This window comes from Empidonax traillii, unplaced genomic scaffold (genome assembly GCF_003031625.1).
Source record: "Empidonax traillii isolate 1590-97213 ecotype Southwest subspecies unplaced genomic scaffold, ASM303162v1 scaffold361:size2146424, whole genome shotgun sequence".
Classification (NCBI taxonomy): Eukaryota; Metazoa; Chordata; class Aves; order Passeriformes; family Tyrannidae; genus Empidonax; species Empidonax traillii.
In genome coordinates, this window is record NW_020955554.1 from 1,323,157 (window position 1) to 1,347,343 (window position 24,187).

The 24,187-nt window shown below is 44.5% G+C and overlaps 1 protein-coding gene across 2 annotated transcripts in view; it reads left to right on the forward strand.

Annotated features, from left to right (window-relative positions):
- ARVCF (ARVCF delta catenin family member) overlaps nucleotides 1-24,187 on the forward strand; it is a 215,231-nt gene that overhangs the window by 53,165 nt on the left and 137,879 nt on the right. For both annotated transcript variants that reach the window (XM_027892645.1, XM_027892647.1), the window contains one exon: nucleotides 21,639-21,704. The gene's annotated coding sequence lies outside the window, so the exon portion shown is untranslated. The remainder of the gene's footprint in view (nucleotides 1-21,638; nucleotides 21,705-24,187) is intronic.

Genomic DNA, 24,187 nt, shown 5'->3' on the forward strand with positions numbered 1-24,187 from the left:
CTGTGTGGAGTCCCTTGGAACATGCATATTCAGAACCTCTCTGGAGGCCAAGCCTCTGCTTTGTTCTGCTTGTCAGAACAGCTTGTGATTTTCCTGCATTTCCAGTGGAGCTTAAAATCAGTCAGATAGTGATGTTCTACTGAAACAAGCATGGGAGTCAAAATTAACATGGCTTTTATTTGTAGCTTGTTTTGGGCATGGTCATAATCTGTAGCATTAGCACAGCTCTGGCTGCTCAGGCTGGTGTTGGTGCATGGCAGAGCCAGCTGGGTGGCACCAGCTCCTGCCTGCAGCCCTTGCAGCGTGTTTAGGTGGCACAGAGCTTGCTGAGGCACCTCTTGGGCAGCTGAAGCCAGGCTTTAGTGTGGATTCATAGCTGTGCCTTCGTGGCTGCCCTTCAGGAAACAACACTGATGTCAGTGCAGAGAGAATGCCAGGGATTCTTTTATCTGTGTTCTTTAGAGCTGTTTTTATTAACATCTCAGTGGTAAATGTAAATATGGGTTTTCTGAGAAGAAAACATTTGAAGGAAGTAAAGTTCAGAGCTGTTGATTAGAATTTCCCGTCAATGTCCTATTAAGAATGGAGTGAAACACAAGCCCTCACTTCTCCATCCCTGGCATCAGCCTGTAGTCCTTCCTTTACTCCTCCTGACACCACACATAACCTTAGTTGTCTGCCTTTATTATCAGAAATTCTACATCCTAGGGCTTTAATTGTCCCTGGCCATACCCTAGAAATGTGACTGAATTGTTCATGTTGTCCTGGTGCCTCTGTGCTAGAATGCAGTAGATGAGAGATGGTTTTGCATGTGGCACTTGCAGGTATTGGTGCTTCTGTAAGCAGGATGGTTCAATTACTGACTGGGCACCAAGTGTTTCATACTTTGAAGGGGTCAATCCTGGAGACTTGTTTTGGATTGAAGATCTCCAACTCAGAGGAAATTCAAGTGGATCTACTGAAAAATGGAGAGGGTTTAACAGATTTGTGGTCTTTATTTTCCACTTCTGACCGTAGTTTTCTCTCCTTGGGTACCTGGTGATTCGCTGCTGCTGACTGCAGAGTCCTGCTGGTGTGCACAGCCACCTTTGCTGGCTTTCAGGCCAAACACATTCTGAAGCTCACACATGAAAATGAGGGATTTTGTAGAACTAAGTGTAAGCAGAACAGTGACCGTGTGTTGCCTACTGATGGGGTTTAGTAGGCAGTGGTTTATTGTTTGATTGGTGTGACTGCCAGTGAAATTGGGCACTTATCTGACTGGACAGTGTCTCAGTGACCCTTTCTGATTTCATTTTTCCCTCTTTTTTTCTCCTTTGCCTAACTCAAGACCTTGTTACAGTAAAAGCTGATGTGAGACAAGAAATTTCTCAATAGATGTTTCTGGGACTCTCCTGCCAAGCACATGATTGTTCTTATGTCCCTTAGAAATAGTTGTCTATCTCCAGCTCTAATGATACACCAGAGGAACAAGTCAAAACCTCAGTAGCAGAGTTTTTCTCTTAATGAAAAGGGTACATTCTTGCTGCACAGCCAGTTGCTGGCTCCAGGAAAAGCTGGTGCTTGTCCCTCAGAAGCATTTCCCTGCAGGCAGGGTTTTGATGGATGTGTGAAGGGAACACCACGTGCCTTGGGGATGGCAGAGAGAGGGAGCTGTGTAAGACAGGGCTCCCAGGGGGTTACAAAGCTGTAGGACATTAAGAAGTGCTGAGGAGAGAGAAAAGAAGGGCAGAGAGTCCCTTGTGCTGAGAAGCAGCTTTTGAAGGAAGGTGTGACTGCTATTTGTCTTGTGCTTTTATATCCTCTCAGTACACCCCACCTGTTTCCTCTCAGGAATTTTACTGAGCTGTCTTCTTCCTCTCCCCATGTCATCAGTGCCGTGATACAGCCTCCTCTCCACCCCCAGCAGGCTCGCCTGTCATTTACTCACTGCACCCATGCACTAATTGGCTGCATCCTCCTGTTGGCACGGGCAGACTCCAGAGGTGTCCCTGCCTGGAGGTCCTTCCTGGGGGTGTCCCTGCCTGGAGGTGTCCCTGCCTGGAGGTCCTTCCTGGAGGTCCTTCCTGGAGGTGTCCCTGCCTGGAGATGTCCTCACCTCTCCTGCCTCGGGAGGTGCATCATTCCTCAGGCTCGAAAGGCTCCAGCAGCAGTGCCTTGGCCCAGCAGTGCCTCCCATTTTCCTGGTGAACTGATCTCTCACACAGGTTGCAGAACTCATCTTGTCCACTGAGTCTGCTGATCATCCACATCTCATGGGGTCTCCGTTGGGCTCCCTCAGTTTCCTTTGGGGTAGTTTAAAAAGGGATTTCAGCTCAAAACAAGGGTGGTGCAGCTTTCGTGCAGTGGTGGGTGAAATCAACAGCAAGAGCAAACATTTTTATTTTTCATCAGAGTTAAGAGTAATGTTTAATTCATGTTCAGTTCCTTCAACCCTTAAATTTTCTTGTTTCATTACAATACTTCTTAAACAGACCTAATAAACCCCTGAATTCCCATGATTACCCCTTCAGAGATATCACAGTGTATCCCAGCTGCAGAGGAAGTTCTGCACAGCATTAATTATACAAAATAAATACAAAATACAAAGAAAGCACTTGACATTTTTCCCAGATCCATATTGCATTGTTCTACTGGATTGAGGTTTTGGGGTTGTTGTTTGGTTTTTTTGCATTATCTTTATTGATTAAAAAACTGGGCTTTGAAAACTTGTTCCACAAGTTGCTTGAAGTGTATAGGATTTTCCCTCACTCATACATAATGACCAAAAAAAAGGATTATTTAGTGTCCCTGAAGATTATTTAGGGCTGTATCTGGAGGACTGTAACTAAACATGACTAATGAGATCATTGGCAATTATTTCTTTTGTTGCCTTTCCTGGAAACAACACAAACAGTAACATTTTGTTTGTCCATTGATTGCATTATTATTAAATCAGTAAATCAGACACGATGTTGGAACATTACCATTTCACAGTATGGTCAGAAGGCTGATTTCGTAGCACACTCAGGAGCAAATTCCATTTGGGGTCTGGTGCTTACACAGAGCCTTAGCACCATTCCTGCCTTGTTTACTCTTCATTCTTTCAGGACAATAGAAAGTACCATACCTTAAAAAACAATTTGCTGCAATAGAAATCAAAGTAAATTTGGTTTCTAACTATTTTTACAGAGTTGAGCTGGAGCCTGAAGGGGGGTGCTCACATTCTATAAGTAAAAGAGCTAAGGTAAAGAAATAAAAATGAAGCCATAAAGGCAATCAGTAACAGTGCCAGTGATAAAAATTCACATCATCTGATAGAAAGCCTGTTGTTCCTCTGTGATTTGGAGGAATTCAGCTACAAGAAGCTTCATGGTATTTTTTCTGTCTAGCCTGGAATACTTACAGAAGCAGCAGCAAAATGGGACTTTTTGATTTATTTTCAGTTTTATTTTTTGCATCACAACAGATGGAACAATTATAAGTAATTAACAAAGTTTTTCTCTTAGGTGTTCTGTAACAAAAAAAAAGAATAAAATATTTCAAAGAAATAAGAGGGAACCTGTTAACAACTCTCAGCTCCCTCCTGAAATGCAGGCCTGCTCCCCCTTGCTCTGTGAAGTCCCGGTCAGAGCAAACAGCCAAGGCCAGAGTGGGAGCCAGAGCTGCCTGCCTTGTCCTGTGGAGCTCCCAGAGCAGCCCGTGAGGAGCTGGCACCACACTCCTTGTCTCAGGGATGCAGGTCCGAGCAAAGCCAGGGAGAGGGTCCTTTGTTGCCTCTGTCAGTGCTGGAATTACCTTGAATAGTCATCTCCCATCTGTGTGTTGATGCTGATGTCCATCCTCGCAGCTCAGGCTGCAGTGAGCTCAGGTGTTGTGCTGTGGCCAGCGTGGAGCACTGTTCAGGCTGGGTGGAACTGCCATACACAAACCTGCTGAAAGGATGGCAGTGGAAATTCAACTCCAATGCCTTATTTGAGCACTGGAATTGCAGCAGCACTTTGCAAAGACGTACTGTGCTTTGAGAGTTGCCAACAGATTTCATTTAATTACCTATTGGCGAATCAGTTAAGAGGTACAGGAAGGGCTCCTCCTGCTTGGTGCGTTGTGTTCACTGTCACTCCGCTCTGGCAGCGAGGGAGGATCATTTGGAGTGATCAGCTCGGACTTTCTGCTGCCTGGGCATGGAATTGCCAATGCTGAAACTGCTTGTTAATCTCATTTGGCCTTTACATCTCTGGCTCTAAAGTAAAGATCCCCAACGGCAGATGCTGTGTGTTGAAAAGCAGGGGGAGCTCTTTCTGCCTTTTGCATTTCAGGAGATCGGTGTCTGTGCTAGCTCTGAGTGGAAGTGTTCCCAGCTTCCTGATGAAGCTGGGACTGCTGGGGTGTGGTGGCTCTTGTCCATGAAGGTGCAGAGCTTTGGGATTACTTCAGGATTAGTAACTCTTGGCTTGGTAGGTGGATAAGAAGATGGAGCCAGCCTTTAGGGGTGCTTGTCCCTGTTGCTGTGCTGGGCAGTTGTGGGAGGAGGTGTTTGTTTGTAAGGCAGATGAGTGGGGTGAAAGAGCAGGTCTGATCTGGGGATGGAGACCCTGCACCAGTGTGTGCTGGCATGGGAGGATGGTGTAAAACAAGTTCCACCAGAGTTTTTACAGCAAAGTCTGTCTTGGTGGTGGCAGTCCCACTAAAATCTCTGAGCCAGAACCTCCTGAAGGGGTGAGGGGCTGTAATTTCCACTGACTTCGAAGGAGTTGCTAATGCCCAATTTCTGTCAGTGTTTGACCTCCTGAAGATTCTGAGGAATAACCCCTAAAGGTGTGGGTCCTTCCTGAAGGCTTTAACACATGTTGGAAGGGGCTTTTGGAGGTCACCTGTGCCAACCCCTCTCAAAGCAGTGTCTTTAAACCTTCTAGGGCATCCTTGTAAGGCTGGGCATACCTGGGTGGTTTGGAGCTTTGTTAGGTTTGACTGGGTCAGAAACCATAAACTGGAACCCTTTCAGCTGGAGCTGAACAGGGAGGAAAACCCCAGCTGCACGTGCTGGGCCCTCACACTCCCCAGGGCTGGCAGGCAGTGCTGACTTCAGTTGGAACACACCAGCAGAAGTTGGTGGGATAGTCCCTGTGCATGTAAACTGGGGTTCTTACCATTGCAGACTGACCAGGCAGGGGGATGATAGATGTGTTGTTCCTTTTGCCAGTGCATGGCTTACCTAGTGCCTTGAACACAGCAGCTGAGGTTTGGGAAGCTGTTCTGCCCTGCCTTCAGTGCCAGAGGGGCTTCAGTCGGGCATCTGATTGCCCTTGACCTCTGTGCAGAGAGAGACAGCTCTTCTGGGGTACCACAGCTCCCACAGACACAGAAAAGGCAGCTGATGGGCCTTTTAGATCATTATTTTGCTTAGTGTTCCTGTCCCTTGTTGTTTATGTATCAGACAGCCGTGTGTACGCTCGTTCTGGTTGTGAATTGACGGATAATGCGTCGGTTTGCTCTAAATTGGCGTGCTAAGATGGGAATGGGAGCAGCTAAATAACTGCAGTCAAGAATAAACGCTTAGCCCTTGCCTGGGCAATCAGTCTCCCAGGCTCAATAGGAGGCATGGTACGGAAATAGCAGAAAGGGGAATCTGAAAAGATGTGGGATGATTTCTGTAGCGTAAATGTGGTTTCATGTCACTTTATTTCCATGACTCACTATGTCTAATATAAACAATAAAAGACAGAAGAGAACTGGCTTTCTGAGGGTGGAATGAAATATGAATAAATTTAACATTTAAGCTGCAGAGAGCTCTGGTAGAACTTTTTTGGGTTACGTCTGACACTTATCCTGTCATTACTGACTGAAAAATAAATGTTTCAGCCTTTTTATTCACCAGTGCTAGCAAAAAAAAAAACAAACTAGGAGAAGGAAAGAAAAAGGGTCATTTTAATCCTCTGTCCATAGTTCTTATTTAATGCTGTTCCTGGGGAAAGCTGAGAACCTCTTGGAACAAATCATAAATGTAAACGATCTCCCCAGGTAGAGGCAGTAACAGAAGCGAGAGAGAGAATGGAGGAGTAAGCAGTAAAAAACAGGAGTAAGCAGCTTTATTTTAAAAGTACAATCAAGGCATGTTTACCATCGTTGTGGTTGCTTTATCCTCACATCTTTCAAGCTGCTTACTAAACCTGGGGAATTTTGCATTAAGCACGTCAACTTGCTTGTTTGGTGAGGGTTGTGACAGTGCCTGCAGGCCCCAATGGGGACTGAGACCATACTGTGCTTGGCACGGTACAAATGAGGAAAATTAAGTCAGTCCTTTCCCAAGAAGCTCACTAGAGAAAAATCTAGCTGTGGTTAGCTCTCTGTGGATGAATATTAAATTTAAAAAAAGTCAGCTCCTGTTATAAAGAATATAAACCACCAAATATTCCTATTTCTGTTTTGCAGTTGTTTTCCTGTGTATCCATGTCTCATAGAAGGCAGCAAAACGATCTGCTAGAGAATATCCACGTACACAACGTGCTTATTTTGTCTTGCATTGTGACTGTACTTAGATTAGGTTTTATTTCTCTGGCACATGCTGGAGGCAGTTCTGTGAATGTGTATTCTGTAGGTTTATCTGACAGGATGGCAGGGTGGGCCTGTCTGGTTTTTGTTGTTCCTCTCATATCCTCAGCATTTGGTGGGAGAGGTCTTTGCAGCTGAAGCGTTTTCTGACTGCAGGACTCCATCATTGCAGGATTATTTTTTTTTTCCAAGTGATTCCTCTTTACATTCTGCTCTGAATTCCCACTGGGTGCCTGCTCAGCAGTGCTTTAACTTCTGAATATTGAAACCAGCAGGTATGGTGAGAGTGGAATATTTTAAACAGCAGAGGAGACTCTTGGTGTAGTGCATAATATCTGGCTTTCTATATATTGCACTGGAGACAAAAGCTGTGTGAGAGTCACTCGGGGTTCAGCTGTTTCTGGACCAGTGACAGGGACTTCCAGAGAGGGTGAAGGCCCTAAAACAGGTGCCAGAGGCTGGGGGAAAAAAAAAAAACGAAGCGGGAAGAAGTCTCTGGATTGGTAATTCTGCTTTTAAGACAAGATGGATGTAATTCTAAATCAAAGAACTTTGCTTGGCAAGAGTGTGAGATGAAAGACATTTATCCAAAGGTAGACATTTATGGGTAAAGCATCTTATTTTAGTGCCTGTCTGCTGTACAGTGTGGAGACCAGCATGGTAAATGCTCATCCTTTCAGCTGAAGTTGTTGGCTGGGATACAATCAGAATTAGTGACCTGCAAGGTTTTATAAGCAAGCGTGACTTGCAGTGGACAGAGGAAAATGCAGGAGAAGCTGCCTGAGCCCCTCAGGGGTGTTTGTGCAGGTCGGGGAGGTGAGAAGAAGGGCCATTTGGGGCTGAGCTCTGGTGGGTTCTGGTGGAGTCCCTGAACAAATGCGTTGATGGCAGGCACGGGCACGTGCAGGGACTTGGAGGAAAGGGAAGGAGATTACAGTGCAGGAACAGGATTCCTGAGCAAGGTGGTTTTCTTTTTCTTGGATGGGAGAAATAGCTGAGTATCAACTTTTCTGTGAAGTCTGAAGAGGCCACCTTTGACATAAGGTCTCCATGGGGAACAGTGCAGAATGTGAAAGAGAAAATAACAAGGGAATGTTTTTTAAGGGGTCTGTTTCTTTTTATTATGAGGGCTGTTGAAATGGAAAACCTCTCTGAGCACAGTAAAAAGCAAATTCAACTTAATTATGTTACTCTTCTTCTGAAGAGTATCAGCCTTTCTCAGTTGTCTGACAAGTAAGAAAAGAAATGCTAATTCTGCCAGTAAGATTGTTTCCTTGCTATGCTTAATTTCTTTGCGTGTTTAATTCACTCTGAACCTTAAAATAGCTTTCTGGTGCTTGTCTTGCTGGCCTCTTGTGCTTTATTTACTTTTGAATTGACTTCCAAGCTTTCACTCCCTTCCTTTTGGCGAGCAGGTCTGTGGGGATAAGGGGGTTGTGTCTGTTCCTCTGCCCTCTGCAGACACGTTTCATGGAACACTGGGCTCATCAGCTGGGTTTTTAATACTCCAAATGGAGGAGTTCTGTGAGGGGAGCTGGGAAGCAATACTGTAATCCAGTTGGCCTGTATGACTAATCAGTTAGATAAAGAATTCGGGCTGCAGAATAGCAGAGCCTTCATGCTTGATTGATGATAACAGCAGCCAACTGACTTACTGCCCTCACTGCCAGCATCCCCCACGCTGTCAGAGAGGATTGCCAGCACAGGACAATGGATTTGTCCTGGTAAGCAGAATGCTGGGCTTTGTGGCACATGACATCAAAACCAGAGGGAAAGCAGGTCAAAACGGATGGTCCTCTGAATACACTTAAAAAGCAGGAGTGGAAGAGCCTGGGACTGGTTCCTGCTCATCCCCTTCCTGTCCCCTTCCTGCCCAGAGCAGTGGATTAGTGTCTGTACTCAGCACAGCCTAAAGAACCTCTCGTGTTCCTCATGACCTTTACCATGGAGCTTGTTTTTCCTTGGCACATCTCCCAGGGCACAGGCAGGGCTGATCACCTTGGCCAGTAGAAGTTACTCTGTTGGAGCCAGGGCTTGTGGAACTGCCATCACACATTAGGGGCAGGATATATGGAGTGAGGTGAAGTAGCTTTTATGGAACCCATAAGAAAGAAGGAAAAGCTACGCTTTCATATAAATGCATCTTAATTTCTTTTGTCTTAGAAGCTTTAAACAGCTCTCAGAAAATCTGTGGGTTTTTTGTGTGTCTGGTGTTGTAAACTTGCTGCTCTGTCCACAGAGCCATGGATCAGACTGTTTTTTGAGGCTGCAAAGAACAGGTTGAGGTGGGAGAGCTTCCTGTTGCAAAGAGAAGGATGGAGGTTTTCCTGGATGAAATCAAAATCTGTTTATGAATCTCAGGAGAGCGATTTCCCTCTCCTGTTTTAGAGGAGAGTAAAGGAGCCAAGAATATGGATGTTTCTAACACATACACATAGTAATACTTTTTATGGATACTCTGAGCTTATTGGGTGTCAGGTGTTAGCAGATTGATTGTGTTGGGTGTCAGTGCAGAAACCTAGCTCTGTTTTCTCTTTTTCAATATCATTGTGACCACTGTTCTCATTGCACCTGCTGAAACAGAAGCAAGAGGCACCCAAAATATCTGTAAACTGGATACTTGATTTAGATTGATGTAGATGCTGTTTCAAGCAGAAGTCCACTGAATACATTAATATTTAAGATATTTCTTTGATCAGACTTCATTTGATGAATTGAGATATGTACATTGATTTATTATCTTTACAAAGGAATTGCCTCCACTGTAAATAGCTGGATATGCCATCTGTCCAGAATTTGATCTTTGTGTTTGACTTAGTACCTGACAGAGAGGTATTAAGCTACAGCACTGACTCTGATTTGAAGTTAAATGCTGAAAATTCATTGTGAAGTTGTTAACAACAGCAGGGAGCTTCTTTTGTGAAGAACTAAATTAGAAGCTTTCAAATCTTTCAGTGCTGCCAGACTAAGTGACCTCAGCAAATGATGTTTTCATTCTGTCACTGACTCATCAATAGTTGTCCTTCCTCTCTGGGTCCCTTATTCGTAACAAACTGATTTTAGCATAAAAGGGAGTTTCACAATTAGCCTTTGCTTCCTGCTCGCTGCATTCCCTGCTGGCACAGCCTGAGCCCCAGAAATACAATTAGAGTTGTGAATGGAGCTGGAGCCAGCTGGGTGCTGGGAGTGAGTGTGGTGTGGGGAGCTGGCTGAGGGGCAGGGCCGGGTACCTGTGGGGTGAGTGCCAACTGACCCTTCCTGAGTGACTCCACTCGTGGGCACCTCGCCAGGGGTGCAGCCCCACAGCCTGCCAGGGGTGACCCCGTCGTGGCTCTCGCCTTTCCATCTGCGTGAGCTTCACGTGCAGCTGTCACAGAGGTGAAAATGGGGCACCGTGTTTTAACCTGCAGCTGAGGCTGACAACCGTTTTGGTGCTGTCATAAACCTGCCCGTTCCCGTGCAGCCCAAAATATCCCCGACTGCACCCCTTAAGCTGTTAGGGTAATGTTCTGTATTTATGTACGTGCATTACCTCAAAGATGCAGAGTTCTCAGATGGAAAATAAAGTCTGTAATGGCTGCTCTGAAGTGCATCTGCACCATCTATTTATAAGTGAGGTTTGAACTGATGAACTTGCCTTCTGCTGTGCCTCCCAAACAGATGCCAGGGACAGTGTCAGTCTGGACAGCCTGGGATGCTGTGTGCTCAGCGCTCACCCGAGCCTGGAGCGCTCACTGCTGGGGCATGGAGGGAAAAGGCCTGGATTTTATCTTGCCTGGAGGGAGCAAGGGATATTCTGAGTGCATGACCATTACAAAGGTGGAATTGTAAGCCATTTTCTCCCTACTTAATACTAATTTTTTAATATTTTTCAGGCCAAGCAGCGTGTTTTATAGACAGCTCTGAATGGCAAATTAATTTTACTTTAGTCTTTTGTGATTGGCTCGGTCTCCTGGGCCTATAAATCAAACCAATTGATGTTTAGCTTGTTTAAAGTTTAGTCATGCCCAGGCTTTTGGCTCTGATGAGCATTTTAGCCATAGAGCTCTGCACCAGTGGGGAACACATGAGGCAAGAAACATTTTGTCATTTTCATTGTTCCCTGGAGAAAATAAGCTGGGGAAAGGATTGTAATCCTGCAGTGATTTGGGAAAAGGGATGGGTGGTACAGAACCAGGGAACAGCCGGGAACAAGAAATCTCCTCCAACCAGGCTGCTGAGTTACACAGAAAATAGTGTTAAAATAGAGAAATCGATTTATTTTCTGTTATATTTACAATGTGTCTCATGTTTTGCCCGTTTCCTGTGTACTTTTCACTTGCAGAGGTCTTTAAAAATCCTTGCATGTGTCTCCACTGAAGTCTGTGCTTTAATCTTCAGAGAAATCTTAGAAACCTCAGAGCCACTCCTTCCTTGTTAGTCCCCACACAGGTTGTTCTGCTGATGTCTTGCTTCCTGACTCACATCAAGGTGTAGGTTGTGGGCATTTATAATACTTCATAGTCAGATTAGAATGGACTTCCACCATTTGGCACCGAAAAGCGTTTTACCCAGCAGTACAATCAGGAGGAGACAGAAAGATCTGCCCTTTGAGGCCTTTGCTTCCTCTCTTTCTTTTAGGAGATGTTTTCATATTATTGTCTCAAAGCCCAGTATTTCACAAGCCAGTTTGATCTCTTTGCCTTACATGTTTCTGAGCTATGATGGTCATTTGATGTCAGGTAGCACTCCTTTACCTGTATCAATTGCTCATTGCTTACCATCTATTTCTGTTCCATAATCACAACCTGTTTGGAATATTCAGAATTCAGGCTGGAGTTGACTTGATGAGGTGTATTTTATAACTGAGGGTAATTAATAACTCCCAGCTGTCCTGTGATTTCCCCACATGTACTCCGAGGCCAGACCTATTTGGACAATGCCAGGTTTTTTGGAGGAGTCGTGTTCAGTGTATTTTCTGCAGCATTAAGAACAGTTTATTGGACATGAATATTTACTAGAAAAGTAATATAAAAATCCTCTAGTAACATGCATTGATATGAACAGCACAGGGACTGGTTGTTCTTCATCCAGGCAGGCACCAGCTACCCCAGAATATTGCTTGGATCTGCCAGGAGAGGGGGGTCAGTCAGAGCTGGGCAAATTCAGGCACTGGCCAGAGAGGGCCTGGACGTTTCTCCAGTTGTCCAGGTAGGTTTCTTGCTCTTCCAGCTGACATTCCTCATGGCAGTTTGCCCCCAAAAATGCGAAGTGACCACCAGAAAGAAAGAAGCCTTGAGATCAGCTGCAAGAGTTTTTAATCTTGATCCTGCTTTATCCTAGCAGGGTTCAGGGAGATCTAATTTCATTTGTGTCGTGTGGGCTTAATGGCTTGACAGATACAGGAATATTAATAAATAATTCTTAATTATGAGGTGTATTGAATTGCTGAAAGAGGAGGTAATATCTTCTTATGACAGCATTGGGCATAACACAGCCAGGCTGCCAAATGAAAAGGGATAAAAATAATAATTTGCACAGTCAGATGTTTTGAAGTCACAGGGGCAGGTAACAAGATTTGGACATCACTGATTCATCTGTGAGCAGAACCAGAATGCAGGCAGGGAGATGAGCTAAATAACCTGCTGGTGTGTCAATTAAATCTCTCTGGTAAACCATCCAAACAAGTGTTCAGAAACATCCCACAATTTTTTTAATTTGCAATCCATTGTGGATTGTATAATTCCCTGCCTTTCCTTGCAGAAGGGATATTTTGAGTGGAAGGTTCCCCGTTTGGAGGTGGAATGGCACAGCAGTGTATTGCACCGTGCTGCAGGGAGTTCAGGAAGCTCTTCCTGGGCAGTTCTTAGGTATTTGGGCTGTGCTGTAGATGGTTCTGCTGTATTGAGCATCCAGAGCCACTCTCCAGGGTGGCTGGATGGTGGAACGCTGTCCTGAGAAACCCTGCTGGAAGTTGTGTCCGTGCTCTCCCCTGGCAGCAGCTCCTGGCCCCTGGCAGTGGAGCAGTGCACGCTCCTGGAATGGCTGCAATTCTCAGGGCCAGTCTTACACTTCAGCAGCTTGTGCTGATGTTGAATTGGTTCCAGCTCCTGCCTATTTTTAGATGCTGTGGCATGAAATGTCACCCCCCCCCAGCCCGGGCTGGCAGGGCAGGATCCCTCTGGTGGCCAGTTCTCCAGCTCCAGAGGGACTGATGGAGCCAGTACAGAGGGTAATTGTGCATCCCCTCTGTTCTCATTGTCTGATAGAACACGTCAACTGTCACAGCTTTGTTCTTCAAGGGAGATTCTGACACGGCCCGAACAGTTAGTTATGAATTTGAAGTACAAAGGGGAATAGTTGCCTGTGTAATGAGAATCTTCACTGGTACCTGTTGTCCTGAGCAGTTTGTGTGTTAATCAGGTGGGGAGAAACTTAAGTCCAAGGGCTTGTGGTGGTGAGTGATTCTGAGTAAATTGAGATAATAAACTGAAATGAAAACACAGCACTTAGAGACACTTTTAGCTTTGTTCATATGTTTCTGGATAAGGAGGATTTTTATAATGATCTGATTTCTTTCTCAGTTGGACTCAGAAGAGCAGTGTAACAGAGAAGGAATAATGTGAAGGTTAGACAGTTTTATAGTAAATGTAAGAACTTGGAGCTGTGGCAGGGGAATGAATTTCAGGGCTATGAGTGGGTACACTGTACCCACTTTATCTAATGGGACTTAATTGCTAATTCTTTAATGAAATGGAAACATAACATGAACAGATATTCACTTGGGGATATTTTTCTCTAAATCCTGAAAAAGTATTCCTCTACTCCCTAAAATGAGTTCAATTATTTCTGTTTAACAGTGATTTTAAAGAGTCCCACACTTTCAGCTTGACAGTTTTGGTTGCTTTTACTCCACTCTGATGTTCCCCTTCTGAAGCTGAGGGAGTGGTTGTATCTGATTCTGCTTTCACCCACCCATGCCTGTTTCTCCACTGGATAAAGTATTTGTGTTCTGCTCTGTTAGATTGTCCCAGTAAACAAATCTTCATCCTTCACTTCTCTTCCTGGTCTTTTGGATTTAGCCTGGAGAGTTTCTGCAGCCCTAATTCTTTTATAGCAAATTAAGGGTGTCTAATTTTACAGCGACTGCTCTGATGTGATCTTTTTAATTTCCCTAATGTGGAAAAAATCATTGGAGTTTCTGTAAATTAAAAAGAATATTGCATGCAGCGAAGTGAAACAGCCAGGTTTAAAGATGGGCAGAAACTGCACGGAAAGCACAACCTGTTGCCCCTGTGATATGATGGAAGGTCTCAGCAGCACTGCTGGGATTTGGAGCACAGCCACTAGTGTGTGTGTCAGCTGGGTGTTTCACTGAAAATGGCAAAGTTCACATCTCCAGCTGCATTTCAGGCCTGGGCAGCCCTGCACCCTCCTGGCACTCACAGACACCCAGGCTGCTCTGAGGAGGACTGATGGGGACACATTTTCAGGACTCTGAGCTCCAGAGGTGTCTGAACACTCCGGTGGGTGTGTGCAGGAAATCAGAACTGCCTGTGGAAATGTGTGCTGCTATCGACACCCTCGGAGTTCAGTGGAACCTTTTTAGGTTCCCTTTTGAGCTGCCCCGTTCTTAGGAGTCAGCCTGGTGATCAAAGAGCTGCAGTAGGGATATGAAAGGAAAAAATTCCTTTTAATCCCAGGCTTTGCTGTGCAGTTTACCTTGGATACATCGTGGTGTGTCTCCAACAGCAATTACTGCTGCTCTCTTTACAGCCCTTGGAAAATACACTGAAGTCTCAGGTTGAAAAGCTCTATAAATGTAAAATATTTGCACCATGATCTTAATGGTGGCATTTCACTGTTACCAATGAGTGGAGGTTTAAAAATTTCTTCTGCTTTTGGAATGTTCATAATACTCGTGTTTTTGGCATCAGACAGAATTTTGGGTTTTCTTAGGGATTAAAAACTTTCCTTTGCTGACAGAAGCCTGTGCAGGTTACGAAAAAGACTGTGATGAGTAATTCAGTCAGTTAACTAACTTTCTAGAAAAATCATTAGTTTGGAGTGTTGCAAGATGTCAGATCACTCTGTTGTTTCACTTGTGGTCTAAGTGACTGATTTCAGAAAGGGGTTAAAAGGGCTGATATAATTCACGCTTTCAGTTGGATAAAGTTGGAACCTGGAGTTTCTGTCTGCCCCTGCCCTGTATAAATTATTCTCTAAAGTAGAGTTTTCTTTCTGTTTTTCTCAATGTTTTTGGAGAGGGGTGGATGCCACCCTTTAGACAGGCATAAATGTTACTGCTCATTCTTCCAATTCCCCTTCTTAGTGTTTCCCAAGGGTGGACTTGGGGGCAGCTGAGAAATTAGGATGTAAAAAGAAATGCTAGAATTCTGTTCTTGTGGTGTCTCCATTGTATCCAGGCTACAGATGCATATAAATTAATATATTTAATTATAAGTACTTACTACAACAGCCAGCTCCTGAAACTGAGCTCACAGTCAGTTTAGATAATTTCCTTTTGCATGATTATGTCATTACAGATATTAAGGACCAAACATTCTCCTGATATTTGTGCTTTGAATTACTTTGAAAGGCAGCGTGAATAGCAGGAACTGTAGCATGGAGCAAATGTATGTGAATTGTTTACCTGTTTATTTCTCTCTTGTTGCCTTTCCTGACCAGTGGCAGCTCTGGTAGGTCAGAGCCAGGGTGTGCTTTCTTCACTCTTCACCGTATTTTCCTCGTTCCCATGCTGGCACCTATTTTCTTTGCTGCTTGTTTTTCCTCTGCCTGGCTGCAAAGAAAGCTCTCAGCATCAAAAATAATAATTACTATTAATTAGCCCGCTGCTACTTCCTACATTCAAATATTTGTTGGGGCAAGTTAGCACAGCAGAGAGGGATAAACCCAGGGATGCAGGTGCTCCTGACAGCTCTCTGGGGTCAGCTCCAAATGCACTTGGCACAGCCTGCCAGTGCCAGTTCACACTTGGCACTGCTCCTGTGTTTACAGGCAAGTGTGGGGCTCCCGAGTGCCTTCCCTGCCCGTGGTCCGTGTTCTTCCCACCCACAAATCTCTTTGGTGTCAGCCTCTTTCCCTCCAGCGTGTGCTCCACTCCTCAGTCCTGCGCTGATCATCTGGCCTCTCAGACACCTCTCAGCCCTCTTGTTTGTGTCTCCACTGGTAACAAAATGCAGTATTTGGGGACTGAAAGGTCAAGCTGTCACCAAAACACATCAGCCAGGTGAGTGTAATTGCCAAATTTCTAGTGATCTACAGATTTTACCCCCCACCCTTTTAAAAATCCCCCCTTGCCCCTCCTTTTCTTTTTTTTTGTTTCTGTTTTACACACTGTCTTGTACTGTCTCAGAATCCCAACTCTCCTCCTTGGTTAGGTTTTCTCTAGCACATCCCACCAGTATTTCTTAGAAAAGCAACATACATATATATGTGGGTCTAAATAATTGTTTCAGCTTCTTTACACTAAGTCTGTAATAAATTTTCTGTATCAGAAGAGCTAGGGTAACACATGAAAATGATGAGAGCAGTCACCATAAAACAGAAAACAGTGCAGCAAAGTAAATTTTGCTTCAGTAGTGGCTGGATAACCAAATTCCTGCTGCTTTCATGTTTTAATCCTTCTAAAAGAAAAGGCTGAACTCTTTTAGTGTTTAAAGACCAGACTAAAACCCAAGAAACCATTATGATTCTACGATCCTTAAACTTCCCTACTGAAAGCACTGGGAAACAAGCTCTGTTAATAAATACATATATTTATCATGCTTCAATTAACATAAGATTATTGGTACTTACACAGCCTTTATGCAAATGTGGGAACACACACTTCTGGAAGCTAACAGTGCACATTTTAACTGCTTTTGTTTGTCCTGGGAATTGAGAAAACTGTAGCCAAGTATTTGAACAAGCTGGGGTATCTTTAAATAGCCTGAGTGCTACGACTGCCCAGTAGCCTGGGTGTGTGAAAATGAAGCATGCAGCTTGTGACTGTTCTGGGGCTTGGAACAGAAATATTCCTTGTATTTCCTTCTTCATTAAGCTGTCCCAGCTTTGTGGGTGAATTCCCAGTCTGCCAGGAAAGGTTACCGAGCTCTCATCTCTACCAGCTGCAAACGATTGATTTCTTCTGTCCTGAGATATTCTTCCCAGCCATCTCTTTTACATTCCCAGAGCAGCGACTTTGGGTGCTATTTATATCTGTCCCTGGCAGTTGTTTTTTGGTTTAGATTGCTACGATACTTCACCTGTAATTTTCCCTTTGCTTTATTGAAGCAATTTATATCAGTGATCCTAATCTGTGCTAATGTCACACTGCTCCATGTGCATGACTGAGTAGAGATCTTACTTCTCCTGTGAACTTCTCCCTTCAGGCCATCATTAATAAACAGAACTTCCAGAATTATTTTTCAGCAGAGACAAATGGGAACGTTGTTACACAATTAAACAGAATACACATAATTGTGGTGTAAGTCACGCAGAGGTGCTGTGCTCTTTCACTGTCACTCAGGTACAGATGGCACACCCTTGCAGTTTCTACTGCCACAACTTCATTAGTCAAATAATGGGACATAAAATTTGGGACATTAGATTTAAAGAATGCCAGCACATCTGAAATAATCTAACTGCTTGTACCTTTTGGTTCTCTGACTGTTTGTATGTAGTTTGGTAGTTTGGTTTACCTGCATGCACGTGCATCCACGTGGTGTGTGCACCTCCTGCCACCCATGAGATGCTGTGGATTCTGCAGGTTTGCTGCAGGACTTTGCAGAGTTTTCTATGCTCTTGTTTGAAAAAAAAAATAAATTAAAAGCTGGTGTCCAAGTGAGGAAGAACTGCAGGAGGTGTGGCTGAGGCCTCAGTCCTGGCAGTGATAACAGAACTGGGTCTGCTTTGGGAGAGGAAATTCTCCCCTGGAGAATAAAACCAGCTGCAGCCAGTTTCCCACACTTGTGAGCTTTACTGGCACTGATGTATTATCAGTAAAACCGGGATTAATTTTTTTCTTCTTCTTTTTTCAGGATAAATTTCATTATAAAAGTTTGGAACATCACCTTTGCCTCCCACATAAATGAATAAATGTATCCTCTTTCTGTAATCCCTAAAAGGTGACTTTGGTTACCCCATGAACACGGTTGGACTGGGATAACCTTAGCACATTACAACACAAACTCAGGCAATTTGTCATCTACATTAAATGAAACTCCATATTAATATGAAACACAACAAAATCCCCTTCAAAACTTCCATGAAAGGTGATCAAGTGTTGCATTTTAATTTAATTGGGTGTGATGTAAAATCCTAAATTGCATTTTTTTTACAGAGGGTGTTCAGCTGCAGTTCTGTTGCTGCGCAAATTCTTTAAACAGTGTTGTTGGCAAAGTCTCCCTTATCACATGTAGATGTGCACCTGTGTGATACCAGGCTACGTGTACCTGGCTTTTGCATTCCTGGCTGTGTGTTTACAATGAGCAATATCAGGAGAGCAGCACGAGCAGCTGTCGGCAGGCCCTTGGTAAGGAGGTTATCAGCGTTGACTTTAAAGAGTCAGGAATGTGTAATTCATGGCTACTCAGGGGATCCTGCACGTGTCCCAGGTGTGTACAGTTGCTAATCGGTGTGACATGATGGAGAACAAAGCTTGGAAATGCTGTCATTGAGGCTTGTGGCAATCAAGAAACTGCTGTTTTAATGCAGCTCCTCTGTTTGATGTTCGGGAGAAAAATCTCAGTCCAATTAAAAACCTTAAACTGTCTGGGCTCCTTATAAAGATGAATTTACCCAACACGCAGAAGTGTGTGCCATTTCCTTCAGAAGGAAGGCTGATCTTTAATTTTGCCCAGTGGAGTGACTCGCTGGGCATGGGTTTGTGCAGTTCCAGGTGTCACCAGTGTTCCTTTGCTGGGCCATGTCCTCCTGCACACACTGGGGCAGCCCAGGGAAGGTGACTGGCTCTGCCAGGTGAGTTCAGGGAAGGTGACTGGCTCTGCCAGGTGAGTTCAGCATCGCTTCCTTGAGGAATGATGTGGTTCACTCTTAGCACTCATGACTGGAGCCACATTTTCCAGCCTGCTCTACATTCTCAGCCCTGGCGCTGGAAAAAGCTGCAGTCCTTACCTGTGACGTGTCTGTGTGCTGATGCACGGGCTCTTCACTGCTTTGGGAATATTTATATAAAATTTATCGGCAGGGACTGCTGTTATCCAGTGCATCTGTGCTGAGGGGTCTGTGTATCTCTCCAGGATGACTGAGCTGTTCAGAGGGGGTCTGGAACTTTCTGGGCGTTTTGCCACCACTCCTGTCCAAACTTTGTCTGCATTTGGATCGGCTGCTTTAGTTCATGGCTGCTCGCTTGCTGTTAACATGCTGATTTACACTATAATTGACAATGAGTAGGAGTTTATAAGGGAACTCGGAGCTCCTAAGTAACACAGAAATAATCCTGTTTTCAATAAATTTCTAGAGATAATTGAGTGTAAATATTAGAATATCAAACAGCTTGCAGTCCGCCTCTTTTGATGGAAAGCCTTTTAATGAGTGTACAGCGTGGCTGTTGTTCCGTGTGTCGTGGGGTAGCTGTGTTTGTATCACATCTCCAAGTGAAGAGACCTCACTTCCCATGACTGTTTCCTATGTTTTGATGCAAGTTGTGACAGGGTATGTGCCCACACGCTGGGTTGTGTAATGTAGATACCTCATGTTTGCCATCTGATACCTTACATAAAAGCAGAACTGTGTTGTCAGTCAGAATACTCTGCATTTCTCTGTAAAATGAAGTAGTTTAGCAAATGAAGATAGAAGGTGAAGGAAGAAGGTGCTCGGGGAAAAAATTCTTTCTCCTGCCCTCCCTGTCTCTTGGTTAAGAGAAGTAAATCACAGCAGATGCCAAATGCAGCCCAGAGAGTGCTGTTCAGTTCTGCCCAAGGTTCTGCTGGCAAAGCTCCTGCCAAGGAAAGCATATACCATTGGAGGGTATCAGCTTCTTACAGTCAGTAACAACAAAACATGGACAGGCAGATCAGTTTGGGAGCAAGGGAGCTCTTTTGCACTGGACTCTGTTCCACTGGGGGAGCTGCTGGTGCCTGAAGTTGTGCTGTGATGTGCTGCTGTAAGCAAGAGGAACGTGACATCCTTGGGGCTGATTTTGGGTTGGAAGTGTGCAGTGAGGGCTGTAGCTGTGGATGTGCAGGTAGTTCTTCTGTTACCAAATAAATTATGTCATCCCCATTTTTATTAGTTATTTTAATGCCAGAAATGCCAGACATTTGAGTGGCAGGAAGAGCCAAAGAGAAAGGCTTTCCATTCATCCCTTGGCAAGATTTTGCACTGTGTGCAGCTTTCCCACAGTCCAGTAAGCTACTCACATTCTCACCATGTTAGAAAGAAGTTTTAATAACTGATGATGTTTACTGGAGTAGGACAGGAATGAAGTGTGGTTGGGATGCAGCTGAGGAGCTCACTGACTGGCAAGAAATGGTTTTGCTGAGAGATGCTTTACTTTCCCAGACATTTTTGCAGTGTCAGTGCCTTGATGTTCTGTTAAGTTCCTTATTCTGAAAATATTTATCTTAATTAGTTCTTAGAGCTAGAGACTAATTGTCTAATTTCTTTCTTTTTTTGTCATTTCTTGGCGGGTGAACATAAAACCGCTCAGTCTTTAACAGTGTGACTGGTATAATTAGCCACAAGTGAGAGATAACAAGCAATCTGAAAAGGCATTACAGGTTTCTCTCCACCTTTCCCATCTGAGAGCTGCAAGCTACTTGATTGGAATCAGCAATAAAGGTGTCTCAGTGGGGTGAAGCAGCGTTGTTGTGATGAAGCCCAGGTGTTCTGTAAATGGAACGTGGTCCCAGCTGGTGGGTTGGGCCCCTCTGCCCTGCATTGCAGGGGATCAGAAGGGACTCTGCAGCACAGCCACGAGCCCTCAGCGGGTTCCAGCTGCAGGATGTGGGGCTGAGTCTCTGAGCTGGCACCAGGTGACACAGAGCAGTGCCCAGTGGCACCCACAGCGTGACAGCACCGGCTGATCCAGGGGGTTGGCACAGTCCTGGCACGCTGGGACTGTCCCTGTTCCAGCAGACACTGCTGAGAGAGGGGAATCAAGTAGTTTTTAATTGGTAACCAGCACTAAGTGTCAGGCCACACAAATGGGATTATCCCCAGAGCACTGGTGTGGGTGGAGCTGTCACCCCTGGTGTTTTGCAGACATATTCTCCAGGTCTTGTCAAGAGGGTAGATGCCATTTCTCCCAGGTTATGTGATGAAGAAAGATTCAGTAGCTCCCAGCTGCACAGGAATTGCTGTAGTGGGACTGGGTCTCACCCCAAGCCTCAGGCAGCTTGTCTGCCTGACTCTGAATCAACAACAAAAGTATGGGTGGAAAAGGAGGAAAGAAAAAATCAAGGGAAGTGTTCTTTCCAATAACTGTAGGAGAAATTGCTAAGGTAAGGAATGCTGTAGTGGCAGTGCTGCAGGAAGCTCAGCCAGAAAGTGAGATGTTGAAAAGCGATGAGTTCCTCCTGGTGAACTGCAGGTGAATGTCCTCCTGCCCTGATTTCTGTTTCCTGCTGCTGGAAGGAGGGATGTCAGACGGCATGAGGTGTGTTTGTGGAGCCACAGTTGACATTTGTAGAGCCACTAGATGGCATTTAGACCTGGAGGACTGCAAATGCTGTGGTGCATGCTTACGAGGGTAACGGTTTGGGATTTTAAATCTATGAGTTAAAGGGGAATTAAATATATATTGGATTGAATTCTGCTTCAGGAGTGTGTGATATATGCACATATGGGACAAATGGCACTGGGACAGAAATCAAGAGGATTGCAATAGCCAGTTAGTCAAACAAGCTCCTACAGGGTTTACTTTCCATATTCCACTTTTGTGGATTGTCTTGCCATTTCAGGTGATGGTGGAGCAGATACCAGAGGTGTAATGCCTTTTGGTAAGCCAGCATGACTCAGGAAGGGAAGGGGAACCAAAGGAGAGATACAACTAAGAGATTTCCACTGTATCATGTAAATTATATCAGTTATTTAAAAATAATCTCTTCCTACTTCCCCTAGATGGAATAAAAATGTCTTTATGTTTTTTCTTTCTCTGACAGAGTTATCATCGAACCAGAGGAGAATTTCCCCCTTAAAGCCGCTGCAAGAAAGGAACTCTCTAAAAGGTACTGTGTTTCTCAGCTGAGTTCAGGTCTCCTGAGTATCTTGCTTTGGCATTATGAACATTTTTAAATCATGAGCCTTTTATTAAATTGTCTTTACACATCTCAGGAGTTCCTTCCTTTATGTGCTATTGAAGGCCTGCTAAAATTGGTTTAAAATAGTGGTAGAGTGGTCGAGCAGGAAGAGGGGAATAGCTGTGATAGATCTTAGCCTGGAAGTGGGACAGGAGCCCCTGGGGTGGTTGGTTGGGAGGTGAGGCTCTGGCAATAGTAACTTACAACAATTTGTGTCTCTGTGACTCTGTGCCATCTCTGATCCAGCCCTCTGATCTCCTCCTCCTGCCATGGGTAGGGTTACACTCCTGGGATGTGTCGTCTCCCTCTCCCCATTCCCTCCCTGCCAGCTGTGCCTTAGCCTTTCTTACATCACAGGGCCAGCCCTCTGGTTGCTCAGAGGATGACCACGAACATCTTCAGCTGCTTCAGATTCCCCTCAGTACTTTGGTGGGTCTGTTTGAAATCTGGGCACTTGATAGGGAATAATGGGTTTAAATATCAAAGTGCTCTGTTGTTTATTCTCCTGAAATGCTGCTCCTTCTGTGTGCTGCTTTATTTCTCTCAGTGTAGGTGGATTTTAGTTTTAGCCGAGCATTCCTCGAAGATAATCCTCTGAAAAACAAGTATCATGTTACTGATTTTTATGAAGTTCTTGCCATTTTCATTTGATTGTTTTTAGATTAAACATTGTTCCTTTTATATGTGTCAAACCAAAACATTTTATTGGAAGTAAATAGCTCATTTAAACTTTCAGAGCTGTTTGTAGGAAAGATTCTCAGTTGAGTTTACACTGTATTTGCTGTCTGAGTTGTTTGGTACTTACCTCTGTTACTCATCATAGTGAAATGAGTTAGAAGTGTTTATAGTAACTGGAATAGGTTCCTGTTTATACAGGGCAAGATTTTAATTTTGATATAATAGAGGGAATTTGCTTTAAACGTTTGAAGTGGTTGGACAGTTAAAGCCAAATTATTATTTTTCCAACTTAGCACAGTTATTAGTAGAACAGTTATTAAAAAGGAATGTTTGAACAGAAAGTTGGTTCTTGGAGCAGATCATCAGTGATCTGGAAGAAATATTTCTGCTTCCAAATAACCATAATATTAGGCATTAGTGATGTGTGTTCCTGGAAATAAGAAATATTCTTGATGGGCAATTAAGAAAGCATTAAGATACAAATGCAGGATAGGCTTGCAAGGGGTGAGGTCAGAGCCCAGCTGTAGCTCTCAGGAGGAAAATCTGTCCAGAAGATCTGTCCAGAAGGCGGTTGGTTGGCAGTGCCCCCCTAAATCCAGTGCTTGCCCAATTCCTGCTGCTCTTCAGGCCAGGGCTGACCTCAGCAGGTGTTTAAATGCAGTGGCTCTGTGGTCACAGGGGGGCTGGGGGGAAGGTCAGGGTCAGGACAGGTTTTCCACGAGAGAAAAGAGGGATGGTGGAATCCCTGGAGGTTTGTTGGGGTGTTGCTGGTTGCCTGTTGGAGTCCCTGCCAGGCTGACAGCAGGGGCTTTGCTGTGTCTGCAGAGCCTCTGATGGAGAAACTTGCACAAAGATTCCCCCAGCTGATACAGGAAACAGCCCAATTATTCTCACTGAAGTTTTCCTAAAAAAGAAATTCAGCCTTGAAGGAAAGACCTACGAGGGAAAGCTTCAGCCCAAACCCTTAAAAATTTTGATAGAGCCACAAACCAATGAATAAAATGCTCTTATAATAAAGAGATGAATCTCAGCTGTGAAAATTGCCACTTGCTGCAGTGATGTAATAACAGTAAGTGTATGAATAACACTTGGCAGTGTGAGCACAGCTCTGCCTTTCTGGGCATGCAAAGATCTGAAGGAGTAAAGAACACTGGAGTCTGCACTAATCAATGGGGTTCTTGTGGCATCTTGATTTCCCCACTGATGGGAACCAGGCATGGCCTGAGTTCTGCTCTCTGAGGGCCACTTAGGCTGTCAGTGGAACCCCGGAGAAGCCAAGATTCTTGGCTAATAGAGGAGGAAATGCCTCCCAGGGGGAGGATTTCTGCCTTGGAGGTTCAGCACCTGGAGACAGGGCAGGTGGACTGCAGTTGTGGTGACTTTGTTCTGCCCCTCAGCCAGGCACCCCCTCACTGGAGCAGGCTGGTTTGGCAGTGTGGAACAAACAGGGACCTGTGTTGGGAGATGTGGTGTGCCAAACTGCACCCTGTGGGACGGTGACTTTCTCCAAGGCTGTCATTAAAATGTATCTGGTTTTTTCTGCCTTTATATGTTTATGCATGAAAGGAGTGATTATTCAAGGCATCACGTGAGCTAAATACTTTTATTTTGCTCAGAAATTATTTATTAGTTCTCAAATGCGTGTTTGTCTTGTAATACTAAAAAGCTGTGGTGTTAATCAGCATGAACTTGGATTGCATCCTAAACTTACAAGGGGAAGGTGAACTTGGATT